We start from the raw sequence: 6,461 nt of genomic DNA, 5'->3' as shown, positions 1-6,461 counted from the left end.
ATTGAAATGAAATTACGTGTGTAACTAAAAGTATTTGCTTACTTCTATCATGCATTTGTCCAAAGCAAAAGGTATCTGCTTACATCTATCTGGCATGTATTAATGCTTTTTTTCTATGCTAACGCATTACAAAGATATTTCCCTACGTATATGATAAACATTAAAACTGCAATAACTATAATACCAAAAATGATAAAGAAAAACAAATAGTTGTCAGTCTTGGTTGCGTTTGGTCCCAACTTAACTTGGCTGCTTTTTGTATGCATTGTGAATTCGCAATTAAAGAATGAAATCAAGCTGCATAATAATGTTCATTTTTAGATATGAATATGGATACAAATTTACATACCGTTTGATACAACAGAATGCCAATAATAAGTTGTATTGGTTTGAGGGATCTTCGCTGATGTTGCTGCATTTTCATTTTAAAAATAATAAACACTCATATCAGCAAATAAGGGTACATAGAAAATCCTACATCAATATTAAATTTAGCAAAAAAGTATAATTATTCAAGAATAATTTCTTGATCTAAGGATAATACCTAGGCCTATACATCCATCAACAGGATCGCAATGATTTTCACTGCATAGACATTTTGATAAGCATTGCTTTCCATTCCATGGGTACGGACATACTATTTCACACTGAGGTCCAAATTTACCAGCTTCACATTCTAAATTCAAAAATGTGTTAATACCATTACGGTATCGTAAACGATAGTTGTCTTAAAATTTAAGTAAAATCTTAATTATATGTCTAACGAAGCAAGCCAAGAAGTTCGATTTTGGACTGACCGGTAAACTAAGAATTTGTCAGACAGATTGAATAGCTTATGTTTTGTTTAAAAGAGACACAGAGTGGACAATATATCATACAAATATTAACTCGGTGTAGCTATTTACATACTGGGATATGTGAATAACAAATATCTATAAGAAGAACGGATATGTATAGTAAGTAAATCACCAACGTTTGCATATCCTTTCTTTGTCATTCCAAACAAATCCTGGACTGCAAACAAGGTATCCTTCCGGGCTGTAATATAATTTAAAAAATATTATATATATACCTATAAAATTTAAGCAAAATCTTTAGATCGGCATATAACATTAGTATTCCTGTTTGTATATGATAGTATTATTATTTTTTATTAAAGCAGTAAAAGCAAAGATCTCACCTTTTACAGATATCCGAATATGAAAAAGAAACACGTAGCAGGAAGCATACTAATTTCAAAATCATAAACAAGTAATTCATATTTGCATTGAGCGTTAAGCTTGTAAACTGAACAGGTATTTCCTCAAATCATTTATGCATTTTCAATTTCCTTTATATTATATAATATACACGTGCTGTTTTTATATATGCAAATATCAAGCTTCTCTATAAGATAAACAACTTCCTCGTTGTTGTGTTTAGCTTTATTTCAAGTACATGCTTGGAACCCGGCATATCTATAATTGATGTATCATCACTATCGAATGATCGATAACTTTCACGAAAAGCTCGAAATTAAAAATTTGATAGATTTCCATTAAATGCCAGAAATAAAAGATTAGGACATTAGGATTACCGAGGAATGATTTTATTTCTTGACTTAAAAGTGACCATCTGAGTTAGGGTTGATAAACTCTTAATCATTTAATATTTTGTCGTAAAGATATTTGTAATTTTCTAAAATAAATAATAATTTATTGCTTCCATGATCTGCAGAGATATGTCATCGATATAAGAACGACTGTTGACTACAAAACAGTTACAATGTATAATGTTACATGTAATAATGTATTACAAAATATATTGAACAATAGTCTTTTCAGTATTTCAAAGATATAAATATATAATTTGTAATTTGTCATAGTTATAATATCAATATCTTAAAATGAATAGTGTCTTAAAAGCATGATTCAAGTAAACTTTCAGGTGAATTATTTTACATAAAGTTTGTTAAAATCTGTTTCTTGTCATAATGGTGTTGCATATGACAATTTGTCAGAAGAAACAAGTGAATAAGAATAACATAAATCAATAGGAGGTGATAAAAGACAACGTTAGGCCTAAAGGCCTGAGCGATCATTAAATACCATGTCCCATACAAAGAATTGTCAATAAAGCTTCATTCAGGAAGGACAAAAAACTATACAAAATAAGGTATAAATCCTTCTTCTACCTGAAATCTTGCAACAAATACTATAACCTCTATAATTTAGTTAAAAAAAACGTTAAGAAATTAAAAAAAAGGTACAAGACTCTAATGATAGGAAATAAGTTCCTAAAATTTACTTACTCTGAAGACTGCTTTTATATGTTTAATATATAAACTAAAGGAAAATGTGCGGTATGGTCAAATATCTGCCCCCAATTTCTACCAACTTTTAAATAGTGTCGTATAAAAATCAAATCCTTATCAATGATTGTACAGTGGCCGCCTGTCACTTTAATCTTGATTTAACGAGGCCGGGCAGGATCATGAAAGAATCTTAGATTTAAGTCTAAAATTGTACACTGTCACAGTGTCTCTTGAAAAAAAATTCGGACATAATTCATAGGCTATCAAAAGTATCTTAACATAATGCTGCTAATTACAAATTTCAATTGTCATATTATGATAAACAATCATTTTATGACCGACTGAATTTTTGACTTAAGTCTGAAATTCCTTCATGATCCTGAGGCCTGGTCTAATTAGGGCCCCGCAAGTATTTGCGGGTGCCCTATAGTAATCACTCTGTCCGTCCGTCCTTCTGTCCGTCCGTCTGTCGCTCTTCCGTCCACAAATTTTCTGTTTTTTTCTAATAACTTTTTTATGGTTGCCCAATCAAATTCAAATTTGGTATGGTAGTTCAGTAGGCAGAAATACATATTTTGATGCTAAGTTTGATTCTCTATGTCTTCTGGTTTGGAGCTGGGGTGGTGGGGTAGATTCCTTAACTTTGCATAAGAATGAATGGGCAAAGAGAGATAACTGCTGAGAATGTTACCATTGTATACTAGGAAGGCTGTGCAATATTTGTCCTTTGGGATTAATTAACCTTCCATAGGAAGAAAATCCTAAGCTTTATCTTTATCTGTCACATTGAGATTAATTACTGCACTGCCTGTGTCTGCAAATGAACTTTGTTTTGAAGTTAAGGTCAATTTTGAATGGTGTGTAGTATTGCCTGTGTCTGCAAATGAACTTTGTTTTGAAGTGAAGGTCAATTTTGAATGATGTGTAGTATTGTGTACATTCTTTGAAATATGGATTTAAAATATAATATTCATATTTTATTTTGGTTAAAATACCGTACACAATGATTTATGATAATTTTATTGAATTCTAAAATCAAGATATATATTAAGATATCTTTTTTCACTACTTTATGTTTTAATTATTTATTTTATTTTTTTCTGCCTTCATGCTGTTAATTTTAACAGGTAATCAGATAATAACCCCATTCTGTCATTTCTGAAAAAAAAATCTCATTGTAAATTTAGAAGAAAAGGATGAGAGAGCAGAACAATTAATCCCCTGGGATTAATTATCCTGCCTGCTGCAGAAAATTTAGAGGATTATCTCTATCTGTCATACGAAGATTATAATGAACACCTTTGTCTGCAACTGATGTTTGTTATGAAGTTGAGGTCAACCTTGGGTGATACAATGTATTTGCGTTCATTGAAGGCTTGCATTTTATAAAACACCTGTTTAAATCTTTTTTAAATAACATTTAATTTAGTTTTTTTTTTATAAGACATGAGGTTATCCCTGTTTTATGCAGATACAAGGTTACTATTTAGAGTTTTTGGACATTCAGGAATTATCTTGAAATTTTAAAAATACAGTTGTTACTTATAATTTTCATATTTTTTTTTTTAAATGTAATCAAATTAAACCCTCATTCCATGAGCTACACCCTTTTATTTTTACCCCTCAGTTTAACACTTTAATTGTTGGATGAAAATCATATCCAACTTCAAATCATGAGATCCTATATATTGCAGTTCTTTACATCTTATGCCAGGCATTTATTTTTCATCATTGTTAATAAAAAGAGGATGGAATTCAAAGTTTTTTTCACTTCTCTATATTAATTGTCATAGCGGGGCCCTTCCTGACTGGTCATTTTTCTAGTTTGTTCTGTCCTAGATTTTTGAATGAAATTTTTTACAAGAATTTCTACTGATATAATTATTATTTTAAGATAAAAAAAAATAAGACATTTACCACACCGTTTGTTTAAGGGGTCATCCCATATTTGTTATTTTTTAGCCCTATGTGATTTTGCTTGAAATGTACCAATTTTGCACATTTTTTAAACTTCTGCCCTGTGGATTTCTTTTTCTGTTTTACATATTAAAGTTATTGCTAAAAGGCATCAAATGGTAAAAAAAACAACAACATTTTACCTCCTGGTTTGGTCCAGGGGTCTTATTTTTATATGCCCATTTTCCAAGTTTATCAAAAATTGGTTATTTTTTATTTGACAAAGACGGAAATGGTGATCTTTATAGTATTTTTAAAACATTCAGACATATTTAAGTAATAAATAAATATATAACATCACATATTAAGAGCCATTAATATAAAATACATGGTTAATGTCTTGAAATAAATGAATTGAGCGATATTTAGGCGGGTTAAGAAAACGTGACAGAGGGCTAGGCTTGCTAAACCCTCTTCACGTTTTCGACCCGAGTCTAAATATAGCTTATTCTTCGAGACATGTATGTTTATTCCATAATATGATATCAATTCTACGCATCAAACGAGCTATTTTCAACAAATTTTGCTGAATATCTGCAGTTGAAACTATTACGCAATGGCGTAAACAAAGCAAAAAGATGACATCACAATACAAATGAAACGCTGCGCGAAAGCGTGCGTACTCGTTCTGTACTCGGCCTCGTTAAGTCATCATTGCTCATTCGCTATTTATTGATGACATCAACTGAATGACCTTATTCACGCAAATTTGCAAACAAATGAAAATATTTTCATTTTTGCTTAATATTTTGCATTTAGAAGTATAGAGCGCAGGTATGCCAAAGTTAGACTTTAAGATATGTTTTTCTTCAGATAAGTATACACTTTATACTAAAATCTGGTACTTGAGCAAGTCTGTACTCTATGTTTCCCAGTCGAAAAACCATCGGAAAACACCCATATTTTGCTACAAAACATCAATTTATCAAAATTAGGCAATATTCATGACGTCATTTTTACATCATAACGTCACTGAAATGGTAATATTTTGCACCCTTATTTTTAACATGATTCTAACTATCTTCCACCTTATTGTTAAATCACTTTATAAAACCTTAATTTTGGGGGCAAAAGTTGCATAAAACCGCACATTCACCTTTGGCTAGTATGCACGCTTTATCTAAACTAACCCCTTAATCCCCAGAAGCAAGACATTATTTTTCCCAGAACATTAAAAAAAAAGAGTATTGATAGAATGCCTTATTTTCTCACTTTATTTGTATTCTTTCGTCTGGCAGCATATCTAAAGCCCTTTCTCTGAATATTTAAAGAACAGCCTCCAAGACTGAATTCTTGGCCAAATAGGGAAAATGCGTTCACGACATCTTAACTTTAATGCACAGCTTTATTATCATCACTAAATTAGTATTTATCTCTTTCATTATCTCTAACAGCAGAACAAAAAAAATCAATTTTAAATACCGGGTATAATGTATTAAATGTCCCCCACTCCTTCCCCTGAGCCAGAACCCCTGCCTTAGATGTCGTAAAATTTAATTTAAGAAGACAGCCACATTGTCTTTTTAAATACTTGCATGCAGTTAGTTTTTATTCAGTGTCAGAAGTGAATGGTATTTTAAAACATGGATGTACATACGCGGGAATTCCTACTTTACATTTTAATAGGCTTTGCATTTTAAACCGGATTTCTTTCAACGTTTTTTTTCCTAAAATTACTGCTGGTATTTTATCTTGACCATTTTTTAGAATTTGAAATAAAAACGCAATTAGCAGGATTTTTTAAAGAGAGCGCGCGAGAATGAAAATTTAACAATTCGATGTATATAATTTATGTGGCTAAATGTTTATAATTTATGTGGCTTAAATTCGTTTTGTTGCAGTTGACTGAATATTTACAATTTGTGGCTTATGGCCGTTTACCCCATGTTTGCAGTATAAGTCATGAAACAGGAAAGTTTGTTATTGCTTGCCTTATATATGGTATTTAATATCAACCCTCAATAAAATATAAATGTATGAATTTGGATATTTCAAGACCGGCGGAGCGGTGACCATCACCCCTATAGACACAAGTCCCCCCACCCACCCCCCCCCCCCCATGATTTTCTGTATTTTTTTATTATAATCTAAAAATACAGTTTTTGATATTAATGATAAACTTATAAAAATCTCAACAATACTAACAAGAAAATTTTAAATAAAATCGTGTAAAAAATGTACAATCATATTCAACACTTGTAACAAATTGCTC

General features: G+C 31.0%; 1 long non-coding RNA gene across 1 annotated transcript; it reads right to left on the bottom strand.

The window, feature by feature from the left end:
- LOC136271247 (uncharacterized) lies at positions 1-1,040 on the bottom strand. The gene is made up of 3 exons (XR_010709138.1): positions 974-1,040; positions 545-676; positions 1-412 (listed from the first exon to the last, which is right to left on the bottom strand). It is a non-coding gene; the product is annotated as an uncharacterized lncRNA (long non-coding RNA).
- Between the last annotated feature and the right edge of the window lie 5,421 nt (positions 1,041-6,461).

The sequence above is a fragment of the Magallana gigas genome, chromosome 9 (genome assembly GCF_963853765.1).
Source record: "Magallana gigas chromosome 9, xbMagGiga1.1, whole genome shotgun sequence".
Classification (NCBI taxonomy): domain Eukaryota; kingdom Metazoa; phylum Mollusca; class Bivalvia; order Ostreida; family Ostreidae; genus Magallana; species Magallana gigas.
Note: the sequence above shows the minus strand (reverse complement) of the source record. Positions and strands in the feature narration are given on the sequence as shown.